The sequence below is a fragment of the Cibotium barometz genome, chromosome 1 (assembly GCF_041138505.1).
Source record: "Cibotium barometz isolate CiBa-2024 chromosome 1, ASM4113850v1, whole genome shotgun sequence".
NCBI lineage: Eukaryota > Viridiplantae > Streptophyta > Polypodiopsida > Cyatheales > Cibotiaceae > Cibotium > Cibotium barometz.
In genome coordinates this window covers 55164812-55178405 of record NC_141046.1, presented here as the reverse complement: position 1 = coordinate 55178405, position 13594 = coordinate 55164812, and the positions used below count along the sequence as shown (strand labels likewise).

At 46.0% G+C, this 13594-nt stretch overlaps 1 protein-coding gene across 3 annotated transcripts in view; it reads left to right on the top strand.

Annotated features, from left to right (window-relative positions):
• Positions 1–13594, top strand: part of LOC147642189 (uncharacterized) — a 55427-nt gene that overhangs the window by 26402 nt on the left and 15431 nt on the right. The gene's annotated exons all lie outside the window — the stretch shown is intronic.

Below are 13594 nucleotides of genomic sequence, written 5' to 3'. Positions count from 1 at the left end.
CATGCGACCTTGTACAAGAGAAACTAGTCATGATCAACTAATAATGATGCCCTTAGCTGGTACGGATTTGATGGCCGAGAGAATATATGGCCTTAATGATGGAAGTGTGTCATGGCGTCGAAGAACCTCCTGGAGCCGCATTTGTCTGGTGGTGGAGGGTTGTGATGCTCTAGGTCGGGGACGTTGATAGGTTTTTTCGTGTGAATATGTCCAATGGATGTGCTTATCTCAAACCCCAGGAAGACAATAAGCCCGTAAGGTATGTTCGAAACCTTAAGAGTAAAGTGGCTGTTGCGTGGCCACTTGCTAAAATGAAACTAGCCGTTATCAGCCCGGCCAAATGAAGAAAGAAACTCTGGCATGCATGAGTAGTCGACAAGGAGGCGCATTGGGAGCACATAGGGGACGGAGATTGAATGAGAGGATTGATGGGGAATTGTGTAGCAGCTCTGAGGAAGTTGGTGGGGATTTGTTTTGTTTGGGAGACGACGTGGGAATTGGATTGAGGAGGCTTGGTTTTGTCCAGAGTAGAGCATGCAGAGGTGGCAGAGGATCTTGTAGGATGGTTGGTGCCCTAGGATCCCTGAATAGCAACTCTATTGGAACTTGGACCAGCCCAAGGCTTTTCTCAACAATTCCCTGCTTTGGTTGACGGTGGAAGTCTGTAGATGTGGCTGTAGAGCCTTTTGTTAATGGTTATGGTGGATTTCCTTCGTTCTTGATGCTTTCGCTCTTTCTGTTTAATCCCCACGTCTCAGGGATGTAGAGACACGGATATTTTTTTAATCTAGTTGATGAAGTCTGAGAGTTTGGCTTGTCTTAGCTGTGAATGGATGCAAATTGTGTTTTTGATGTTTTAGTTGTGGTATGTGTGTTGTTTTGATTGAGTTGATGGAGATGGACCATTGGGGTTTGTTGGTTTGATGTTTGCGGTGCTGCTTCTGAGTCAGTGTTGACTTTGAGAAGGTTTGAGTCAGATTAGGTCAGTTGAGGATTAGATATCATCAGTTGAAGGTGTAGAGGGCTAGGGTTGCTTTATTTGGGTTGGAGAGAAGAGATTCTGAGTCAGGTCTGACAGTCAGAGGACTATTAGAAGTCCACTATCAGCAGCAGTTGGCAGTCAGACGGGTTGGTGGCCTAATGAGTGATCAGAGTCTGCTGTGAGTCAACTGCAATCAGTTGAGTGACCATATGGATGTATGATGACTAAAGAAATGTGAATATTTGGCCTCTATGATGGAAGCATGTCTGTGTTGTTGGCGAGGTCCAGGGAGTCTGGGACGTCGGGCTCGCTGTAGTGCTGTGGCCTGGTCTAGAGTCGAGAGAGAGAGAGAGAGCATCTACTAAAGACCCAATGGGCCTATGAGACCAAAGTGATTCAATAATGTCCATGGCATATCTCATCATGGAATGGAAAATAAAACAGAAAGAAAACATAAACATAGCTATCTCACTGGGGTGACACAAAACTGTCCATGGAAACTCATCATGGAATAATAAGAACATAGAAACATGAGAGCAGCATCAACTCAGAGTAGATGTTATACCACTCTCCAAAATATCAAGCATGGGGCTAATGAGTATGGCCGAGAGGTCTGCCTCAGCTATGTCTCGTGGAAAGGTAGCTTGATGGCGGTAGAGCATGTCTTGGATCTGGAGCTGATGTAGGGCGTTGGGCACGCTGGAGTTGGGAGGCTCGGCCCAAGGTAACTCCTCTCCCATGTGACTGATGCGATGGAGGTATGTGACTATCTGGAAGAGTGCATCCACTACCATCAGGGCTGCAGCAAACTCTGCCTGGATAATCTGGTGTGGGACTGATGGATAATCTCATCATGGTACAAAAGAAAACAAAGACTAGAGCTATGAGTTGGGAATGTCAAATCCAAGCCATATGATACAAAATGGGACCATCATCATGTAAGAATTGTGCATCTCAGTGTTTTGGGGCTTTACTATTTATCTAGGATTTTACTGGTTTTTCTCCTAATTATTTGTCCAGGGCCAGTTGGCCAACCCTAGAGACAGTCGGCTAGTTTCCTCTTGCACTATATAAGGAGTTCCCCATTATTCACTCATTCATCCATTTCCCTTGCACATAGTTCAACACTCAGTTTTTGCTGGCCATTGCCATTGTAAAGCTTTACTGCTGTTATAAAAGGTGATCTTCTCCAACTCTCTCAATCTCCTTTGCACTCTCTCATATGTTTACTGTTTATGCTTCCGCCTGTGCTTTCTCCTTCATGGTATCATACGCTCAGGTCCAGGGTGCTCCAAACTCTGCAAATCTGCCCACTTTGCTGTGCATTTTTGCTTCCATCACTTATCCTGCTGCATATCAGTCCCATACAGTAGCTGCGTTTCAGTACCTTGCTGCGTTTCTGGCCCAGCCCTCTTTTGGTTGCTGTCGGCCAGCCCTACAGGCTGTGTTTTGCTCTTCAGAGGCAGGTTTTGAAGTGTTTTGGTTGCAGCATCTGTTGGTGGTGCGTTTCTTGCTCGTGGTGCTGCCAGACAAGTGGCTCTTCACTGTCTTCTTCCTCCACGAGTCCCTGCTCTTCTGGTATGCTATTCCAGGTGGATCTTGGATTGTTTTGCTGCTGTCCCGCCTCTTTCTCTCTACGGTTTGTGTATACATGGCCTCTAAAAGGTTCTGTACAAGACATTAACAAACAATACTCACTCAACACCATTCAGAGCACAGACTCTGATTTATCACAACAGCATAATGATTGCACAAACATCAAGAAAGACATGATAAACGTTGAGCAAAGACATAGCAGAACTTCTCTTTCATTCATTAGCGATCAGAATCATCGCCATTCCCTAGATGCAACTGTCAGGGAATAACCACTCGGTTCAGATCCCAAAAGGTACATCCACACGTAACTAACCACCAACCCCTTTGACTAAGGTCTAAGAATTACATAAGAAAGCCCTAACACTTGGCACAGCATGTACCTCTCATGGCTATATAAGCACCATGTACAAGGCCATTTGTAACAATGCGTTTGACTGCTTGCCAATGCTTTGTGCCTGGGCTGTGCATGAATTTGCTCAACAAAGACACCCCAAAAGATATGTCAGGCCTCGTGTTACACACGTAAATGAGGCATCCCATTGCCTGCTGTAAATGCCGGCCTCAAAAGGCTCTCCAATATCATGCAGAGTAAGCCGTACACCTGGTTCTACTGGAGTAGAAATGGGCTTACATTCATCCATGTGAAACCTTTTTAGCAAACTTTTTATGTACTTAGTTTGCTGCATAACAATGCCATCATCTGAATGCATAAACTGTAAAGGCCCTAAATCTGACATATCAAATTCAGCTTTCACCCAAAAATTGTGAGGCAACTTTTGTGCTTTCACCATGCATCTTGCCATCTCCATGAGAGATCTATTTTTCCTCTCAGCTACACCATTTTGCTGCGGTGTATAAGGCACAGTACATTGGTGTTTGATGCCCTTTTGAAGCATATAATCCTTGAATGCATTCGACATGTATTCTCCATCTCTATCTGAGCCGAGTGTTTGGACTTTACATCCACACATATTTTCAGCCATTGCTACAAAGTGTCGAAAGCATGTAAACACCTTTGCTTTCGCTCTCAATGGGTAAACCCAAGCAAACCTAGAGTAGTCATCAATGAATGTGACGAAATAAAGATGCCCCCCTGTGGATGGTGTCCGCATTGGACCACATACATCACTGTGTATGAGCTTTAATCTACTTTCAGCTCTAACAGCTCCATTTTTGATGCATCTTTCCCAAAATACACCCCTCACATACATGTCTTGTTGGAGACTCAAGAGGTGGCATATTATCAACCATATGATGCTTCTGCAAAAGCATCGAACTCGGAAAATTTACATGCCCAAAATGAGCATGCCATAGCTCTGCATCATGCATAGCAGGAGTGTGGGCAGCCACTGTATTTGGATCATAAGTACGCTTGTCATAGCTGTCCAGCTTATACAAGCCTTTGTATCGTGTTCCAGAAGTGACTATTTCATATCCCTTTGATGGGTCTTTTACCAAACACTTCCCATCTTCAAATTCAACCTTTAAACCTAGGTCGTTTATGGCTAAGACGGAGAGCAGATTTTTCTTTATCCCTGGAATATACAACACATTTTTCATACATATATTGCCACCATTGGTTGCAACAAGTATAACATTGCCAATTCCCTTTACTAGATATGTGGTATGATCTGCACATGGTACAGTGCGGCCATTTGAAGCATAAACCAAGTGCTGAAATACATCTTTGCATGAAGTGATGTGGCTCGAAGCACCGCTATCAAAATACCATGATACATCTTGTCTGTCATGCAATGCAAGACATATCATTGTTTGAAGCACTTGGTGTGTCACTAGTGCATGTGACCACAAAAGTGTACTCTTCCTGAATTACATTAGCTGATTGCTATGCTTTGTAATCAGAAGAGTCTGCTACTACATTGCCTGCATCTTTCTTTTTCTCTTTTGCAATCCGCTTTCTACATTCATTGATGTAGTGGCCAGGCTTATGGCAGTAGTTGTCAGGCTTACCACGTATGCAAGAGCTGCAACGCCCTTGCCTACTACCAACATCTGGCAAGCCAACCACCATCTGGTCCTGGAAAGCTCGCCTCAAAGCATCCACATTTAAGTGGCCAAAACGAAAGTGCCGCAAATCTCCGACCTGAGAACCTGTCAATGAGGAGAGTGCAGAGAGCTTGTAGATGCCATTCTCCACACCGCCTTCCCAAACAACTTTGCCAGTCTCACGGTCCCTTAGAGCAACTGAATGCTCCTCAAATTCCACCCGAAAGCCAGTCTTGCATACCTCATGCACTGACAGAAGATGAAAACCCAGAGCAGGGACATAAAGAACACGGGAAGCATGCTTGCCCCCCTTGCCGTCGGGAATAATCTCCATCCGGCCCTCACTATGTATCGGAATAGTGGAGTTATCGCCAATAAAGATACGATCTGACTGTCGTTTCAGATCCAGAAAGAAGTCACAGGATGGAGTCATGTGCCTGGAAGCACCACTGTCGAGAATCCATTCCCGGGTATCCTTCGCGGTGAAGCCAACTGCCTCCTCGCTTGAAGATGATGAAGCATCGGAGTCCACCATCTCTAAGTGCACAAACGCCGGAGTCTTTGCAGCTGAGGCTGAGGAATCAGCACTCTTCCGTGTCCGCTTAGGGCACTTCCTCCAGTAGTGGCCTTTCTCGCCACAATCATTACAAGATCTTTCGGCCTTCAGCTTCTCTCGTCCTGGATTAGGCTTCTTCTCAGAAGACTTCTCCGGTGAAGCCTTCCCTTTGCCCTTGTTGTTATTCCGGCCTTTCGACCGTTGGCCAGTTAAGGCCTCCGAACCTCCGCCGTGAGGAGGGTTCGTGAAACGTTCCTCTTGGTCCAAGACCATTGGCACAAGCTCCTCCCAAGTAATGGTGCTGAGCCTGCCACTCATGATCAACGAGGAATAGAAAGCAGAATACTGACCAGGCAAGTGGGAAAGCAAAGTGATGGCCATATCTTCAGATGATATCTCTTTCCCAGCTTGTAGGACTTCTTGCTGAAGGGCCTGCAGCTTGTTGACGTGTTCCCGCATCGTCGAAGACTTTGCAGGGTTCATAACCTGCATCTGCACTTCCAAGGAGATCCGTTTCATGGGGGATACCCTGTTATACAAAGAAGCCAAGTGCTCCCATACGCCTCTCGCCAGCGTCATGTGCTTCACATGATTGATCACTTGTGGTGTGCAATTGAGGAAAATAAACGACCGGCGGACCCTGGCGTTGACACGATCCCAGATGTGTGCCTGTGCCTCTCGGTCCTTCCTCGTCGATAGTAACTTCCCTTCCTCAGCTTCCGGCCGTGGAACCCCGATGATGATAAAATCAGCAAGGTCATATGACTCCAGCACCGACTCCATCATGACCTTCCAGATGCCGTAATTGGACCCGTCCAACTGACGATCCACTGGGAACGTGGGGAGAGTCGGAATCTTCACGTGCTTCTCAGCCATCTCTAGTAAATCTGCCATCGCGGAGAGTAACCTGAAAGGGTGGGTGGGTGGGGAAAAAAAATCTGTAAACCTGCAAGTGGCTGTCCAGCACCTAAGCCCGCCTTCCTCTTGCACCTTCTCTTCCCGTTCAGCCCAAAACAGTCCACCAATCAGCAGCCTAACGCTCCCCCTCTTGCTCAGAAAAACGCCCAAGATCTGTCTAGAGCCTAGGGCTCTGATACCATGTCAGAATATGCAGCGGAAATGATAACCAAACTTGGGTAGACAAGAGCAAGTAGACTGCAGAAAATAAACAGCACAAGAAACACAGAGAGATAGGTGTGTAAACTCTTCTCTATACACAAGATCCCGAGAAAACTGAATGAATGAGTGGTGGGGGCAAGGGGCCTATATATATGTCCCTGGGAGAGCAGTCGGCCAGCATAGGAAGTGCCCACGACTACTGAAAAATGTCCACGACTGCATAAATGCAGTCGGCTAGCAGAGAAGTGCCCACGACTGAGAAACTGCAGTCGGCCAGCAGTCCAGTAGCCCACGACTCATGTGTATGCAGTCGGGCAGCACTTGAGTGCTCCTGGCATCCTCTGGCAACCCTCCCCACCACTAGGAAAAATGGGAAAAAATAGGGAAAAATACGGGGAGTGTGGAAAAATGATAAAACACCTTATACAGGGCGGGCACACCCACAACAGAGGCCCTGGTGTATAAATATAGACAGGAGATGACTTCTAACAGTAGTGACTTTTTAGGCTTGTTTGTGGAACTCGCGGAGGGTGCCCGGGGGACTAGGGCCTTTGACACACTTGTTGATACCATCAATGCATATTAAAACATTTAAACATGGCCACAGCCTTAACACATATCCATCATCACTGTGCATAAAACATAAAAGCTGGACAAAACATCCACAAAATGCTGAAAATGGAGCTTGCACATGTGACATCGCATAGAGGCCGGAATGGGTGGACCCCCCCCCTTGGAGTATTTTATTACCCAAGGAGAATAATATCATGTACAAGCTTTGAGGGCCTTACTCTCCCCACGGGAGATGCCGGATTATCCATATACAAATGCCATAACACAGCCCAACACGAGGCTACCAAGCCGGAACACAGGCTGTAGAAATGGCGAACCAACAATATAATCCATATACCTCCATGTGGGAAGCGGCGGACGGAGTGGTGTGCCACCGGTCAGAGGGTGACGGACGGACACTGGGCGCCGGAAGTTGGCCGACTGACGGAACTTGTTTTTTCGACGGAAATCCACAGGCGACCTGCTTGCTGTTGTCAGATTTTAGCGACGGAATTCCACAGGCAGCTGCCCCAGCTCTGATACCAATTGTTGGTGGTGGACTCACACACTCACACACACAGTCCTATAGATTAGGGTTAGGTGCAGGAAGAAGAAGCTCACACAGAAAATGAGAAAAATGAAAATGAAATGATATATTAACGTCTTCAAAAGGCCAAAATGACCTATGAGACCAAAAAGGTTACAACAATTGGTGGATCTGATACATAGTAGCAATGAAACGCGTTTCGCATCCCCACTGAAGTACGAAACGTTTCGTTAAATTTGAAACGAGTTTTTTATGCTTATTTTTTTTTAATGTCAAAATTGGGGATTTTTGCCGTTTGAAAATGTACGGCTCAAAATTTGGGCCTTTTTCAGCCTTGCGCACGCGTTTCACAGAGAGAGCTTACGTGCGAGTTTCACAGAGAAAGAGAGCGTGCGTGCGTGTTTGCTACAGCCTTGCAACTAGCAGGTTTTACCTCTCTCTCTCTCTCTCTCCTCTAGCTTTCTCTCTCTCTTGTTTGCAGTCTTATAAACTGATATGAAACTTGTTGAGGGTCCCTATTGTTGGGTCTCCTCCCCCCCCCCCCAGGTACCCCTCCCGTTTCATACTTTTGGGTCGGGCAATGAAACGTTTCGAAACGCGTTTCAAAAACCTTTTTTATGAAACTCCTGGCTACTATGATCTGATACAATGTCTGTGTAAGAAAAGCTAAAAACAACTAAACAACTAACTGAAACTGAAACAACTATGAGGAAAAGTACGGTACTAGGAGCTCCTAATGGATAACATCTGGGAGCAAAACTCCAGCAACAAAGGTAAGCATCATACACATCACTATCCAAAGATGTCTCTCATCGGTCGATGGTGGATATCCTCAATGTCCTCCATGGTGAGTACTCTGACTGGACGTCTCCCATGTCGTGCTAGTATGGTCCTGATCCTTTGTTGTAGTCTCCGCCGGTGTTGAGATGGGCCTCTCATCTTGGGGCGCCTGGACCGCCCCAGCTCTATAGCCCGATCAATCAGTGTACCTCTGGTGCGGCTCTCACACTTGATATCCAAGGGGAAAAACCACATGGGAAAAAGTGCCCTTGGGTTAGCCCTGTTCACACTACCATAAGTGAGCATATGCCTACATTTCTTTCCCCCTTAAATTTTAACATGGTATCAAGAGCATAGGTTCTTATTACCTTTAGACTTCTATTTTGGAGCTTTCTAGAGCATAGGCACTTATTACCTTTAGACTTCTATTTTGGAGCTTCTAGTTTAGAGTTTTCTATTTCTTCTTTGCAGCACGCGCCAACCCACAATCAGTGAGCAATTAAACTCAAACCCGATTGCACCCTTAATCTCCTCCTATGTATAAAGATTGACGACCAAGTTTCATCCTCTTCAACTTGCGAGCTTTTAAGCTCAAAAGTTGTGTGTCCAGGTTCAGTCGCTTGCTAGTATTGCTTCTTAGCTTGCTCATCTATACTCACCACACCCTTGTTTGTTGCCCAGCTTGCAGTCCACTCAGCACCTCCCTTACGCCCACCTGTTGGTATTATTGCTCCTTAGCTTGCTCAGGCCAACGACTACTACAAGTGCGCTACTAGTGCTACTCGTCATTTGACCATTGTGGTATAGCCACCTGTTCAAGTTCGCTTGGTAGCATCTTTCCATCTCATATCACCCTCAAGCTGGTAACTGATGCCCCTCAGACATTGCCTTGCCATTGTCTCTGTTTCTGCTGCCTTGCTGGTAGCCGCATGGCCTTCTAAGCCTATTAAGGCTACTAAGGTGTAAAGCCTTCTATGCCTTGTCTAAGGCTTAATAAGCCTTGTATTATTAATATAAGGCTCATTTAAAAAGGCATCAATGGCAACTGTTCTCACCAAAGACGGCCAGGATATCTACATTGACTGCCTATCTCCGTCCAAATTGCTGCATCGGAATCCATTGCTCAACTTGGTGATAGATGCAAGATTGGAGATTGTGCATAATCAAAACCAATAAAAAATTCCCTATATTTGGTAGGAGTCAAAGCCAATCAATCACTACACAAATTTGGAGTTTTTCTTATTTTGGAAAATTTTCTGTAAGCAAAATTTTGGAGATTTTATTGGGCCTTTTTGGAGATTTTATTGGGCCTTTTTCAAATTGGGCATTTTGTGTGACATTTTATGTCAATTGGGATTAATCATGGCATCACCAGTTATTACCTCATCTTCTAAGTTCTCGGATAAGTTTAATGGCCAAGGATTTCATACTTGGCAAATTAAAGTAAAAGGGCACTTAATGAGAAAAAAACTATGGGGTCTTGTGAAACCATTGAGTGAGAAAGAGGGGGTTGCTACTAGAGCTACCACAACTGTATTACAAGCCAAAGATGAACAAGCCTTGGGAGTCATCATCACATCACTTGAAGATAATTTTATATACTACATAGATGAAGCCGATACGGCTGCCAATGCTTGGGAAACCCTAGAGAGGATATTTGGAGCTAAGGCTAAACATTCCAAAATTAGCCTCAAAATGCAACTTTATGGGTTAAGTGTGGAAGCTAATGAGGGCATATCTAGTGTTGTAAATAGGCTCAAGAGTCTTATGAGTCTATGACACAATTAGTGTATGTAAAATCACCTATGCCAGACTCCAGAGGAAGATGCTATAGCAATCTTACTCAAAAGCATGCTTCCCACTTTTGATCAAATTGTGACCGTTCTAAAGGAGCAGGAGCCCATCTCTTCTTTAGAAAGTATTATTAACTCTTTGCAGAAAGAAGAGAAGAAGGCTTCACACGTCATAGAAGGCGCATATGCTGTGTCTTACTCCAACAAGAACAAATGTGTTCATTGACCAATCACTCATCCCGAGACTGCTTCATCAACAATCCATGCTCTCATTGTGGAAAAACCAACCACTTATCTAGTAGGTGTTACTTGAAGAAAAAGCAAGAGAAGAAAAAGCAGAAGGCTCATATTGTCGAGGCAAAGGAAAGCCACTTTGTGGCAACAGGTGGCATTGAAGACTTTGATGATTCTTATGCATTTTAACTCTTTTGTACACTCCCTTTTGGGATTATAAACCTTTGTTTTTATCCATTCCCTTGATTATTGTAAGAGAAGAGTACACACACCCTATTGTTATAAAAAAGCGGGGGGCTCTATCTCACTGTTTCAAGGAGGATAGTTGTATACTAAATCCATGTATTGAGTGCCTTTCACAAGTCTGGCTTAAGGAGGGGTTTGTTGGCAATAAGCCCAACTTGTAGTCCCTAGCCTTTTTAATTTTTTTTGCATAGGATATCTTTTAGTCTAAGATCAAAGATGTAATCTACCACCAAATGCCATAAGCAGTGATGTCATCCCAAAAATGTATCCAATCACATTGAGTGTATAGTAGGTCCTTTTTATAGGAGAGACCTCATCACATATTCTAAGCATATGCTAGATGTGATGCCTCCACATATGCTAAATAAGATTCCACTACATATTCTAAGTATGATGCCACCACATATGCCTTTTAAGAGATTGCTCCTACACAAGAGACTTACACATACTAGTGGTTGTTCACACATTGGAACCACTTTATTTAAGGCTTGCATTCAGTGCTAGTTTACTCAACCACCTAACACTTGTTTATTCCCACATTAATCACTATTAATATTTAACATTCCTCCCCATAGTGATAAAGTGGCTAGAAAGCCCAATCATGTTGGACTAGGTGAAACCGATCCCGTCAAGTGGAAATAGACTCCGTTGGACACCCACACGCGTTATAGCACAACTTAAATATCACAATTTGGATGGACAACTTAATAACAACTGAAAATTGAAATGAAATGAAATGTTGATGAATGGACACCAGCACTGGGCCAGAACGGGCCGACCCTCCCCCTCAATATATGATATATTATTGGGAGTATTTAAAAGATACAATGCTCCATGGGTTCAATGAACCAGATGATGTCCATGTACAACTGAGATGAATACAGTTACCAAACAAGAGACTCGAAGTAGACATTCGAAGGAGAGCAACCCACTTGAGTAGTCTAGTCTCTACGGTCCTGTGCCTTCACTGGAATCCGCGGAGAGCGCCTCACTGGTGTTCCAGGACCACGCACAAACAGGCACTCCCGTACTAACGCCCGGCTCTCCCGATCTCAGCACCCATGGACTGTGGTTCTCCAGAAGCTTGGACTACCCGGCACCGAACGGGTGTTAGCAGTAGAGAGTATCCCTTATCAGATTTACATCAAAGTCCTTTACTTAAATCTCAATCCACTTACCTGTAGCTCGCTAGTGGAAGACAAATACCCAAGGTGTCTAAGTGTAGCTGCTAGAGTTGGACACCAGGGCGCAGCAGCCTACTGGCAAGAAGGAAGAGTACGCAGCCGCTTACTGAATGGAGAGGAGGCCTGGGCGCAACCACCTGTGGAGGTCTGGGGGCGCAGCTGCCTGTGGAAGAGGGCGCAGCCGCCTGTAGAGCCACTTGTAGAGGAGAGCGCAGCCGTCTGAGGAGGAGGGCGCAGCCGCCTGCAAGGGGAGGAGCGCAGCCACTAGCAAGGGGTGCGCAGCGGCCTGAGGAAGGCGCAGCCGTCTGAGGAGGGCAGAAGAAGCCTGGCCCGCAGCCGCCTGTGGAGTGGCGTAGCCGCCTGCGAGTGAGCAGCCGCCTGTGTAGAGAGAGAGAAGCCGCCTGTGTAGAGAGAGAGCAGCCGCCTGTGGAGGGGAGCACAGCCACCTGCAAGGGGAGAAACGCAGCCGCCTGCAAGGGGAGGAGCGTAGCCGCCTGTAGCCGCCTGCAGAGTGGAGAGGAGGATGATGGGATGGTCGCCTCCACGGTCGTCCCCAAGCTAGTGAGATGGTCGGTCCTTTGTAGGTGTTGGAGAGAGAGCACACGTCCAACAGTTGGCCGGCCCCCCTAGCTTGCATGGAGGCGGCCAGTTCCAAGGTGGGGGGTGGGTAGGTGGCCATGCACCCACCCCCACACATAAAGGGTTCCCTTTACCCTTCATAATTAAAACGTGGGTGCCCAAAAATGGGTGCCCACCCTACCAAGGACATCAAGTAAGATTTGGGGAGGGTGTCCACTCATTAATGAGTGTGAACCTGCAACCTTATAAAAACAAAGGTTAATATAAAATAAACAAGTGCAATACACTTACCACCTGTTCACACGCAACAAAACTCGTCAGAAGACAGAGCAAACTTCACGACTCACTGGCAAGCGTCCCCGCTCAGTAAGTGGCACGTCAAACAGCTGCATGTGCAAATAGTATCATGGACATATCTCCCGTTCATGGAACAAGTACTAAACATCTGTCGGGCACAATGATGGCACGACAGAAAACATAAATCCCGGTCTTCCTATGGAGTGACAGTCCCATAGGTAAGACACAGATCCAGGCACGAGCCTCCCTATGGAGTGACAGTCCCATAGGCAAGACACGGCACAAATACTGGCTCTTCCATGGCGTGACAATCCCATGGATAGAACAGTCCAGGTCATATACGGGTGGCACCAGTCTGGCTCCCGTCCATACGACACCATCCTGCTAACACACGGGTGGCACCAGTCTGGCTCCCGTCCATGTTATGCAAAAATACTGGCCCCTGCACATGAGACACTGGCCTGGCCTCAAGTGAACGAGACACAAATCTGGAGATGGACCAAATGGTCGGCCAATTGGTGACACTAGGTTTACTTTATCTTCTGGCTGTTGCTTCTTGTCATCGGAGGTAGAAGAAGCAGAATTTGCAGAGTCTTCATCAACCTTCAGCTTTGCAAGCCTCTTCCGACACTCTTCGATGTAGCGTCGTGGCTTGTGGTAGTAGTGACACTTTCCTCTCTTCTTCTTGGTGTCACCCTGTAACTTTGGTTGAACACAATGCTAATCAATACACTTAAATACACTAAGATTTGATGGACACTAGCTCAAATACAAGAAGTAAATTGCTGAATTGACAAGAGACACACAATGAGCCGGAACGGCCGACCTCTCTCTCAAATAAAGTATATTGATCTTGGGAGAATCGAGTACATAGTGTCATGGGCATTTCTGACCAGATTTCCATAGCAATGCATATGAATACATTATTGCAAACAAGTGGTTGTCGATGTAGACTTGCAACCCACACTACCCTCTCAAGTGCCCATGTTCCCTACCATCTGCTCTCTATTGTTCCATCAACACATGGTAGCAACAATCTGCAAGAGAGCACGTAGGACAAGAGAACACTACACAGGGTATGTGATCTTGTAATCCGGTTCCTCCCTCTTGCTACTTGCTCCC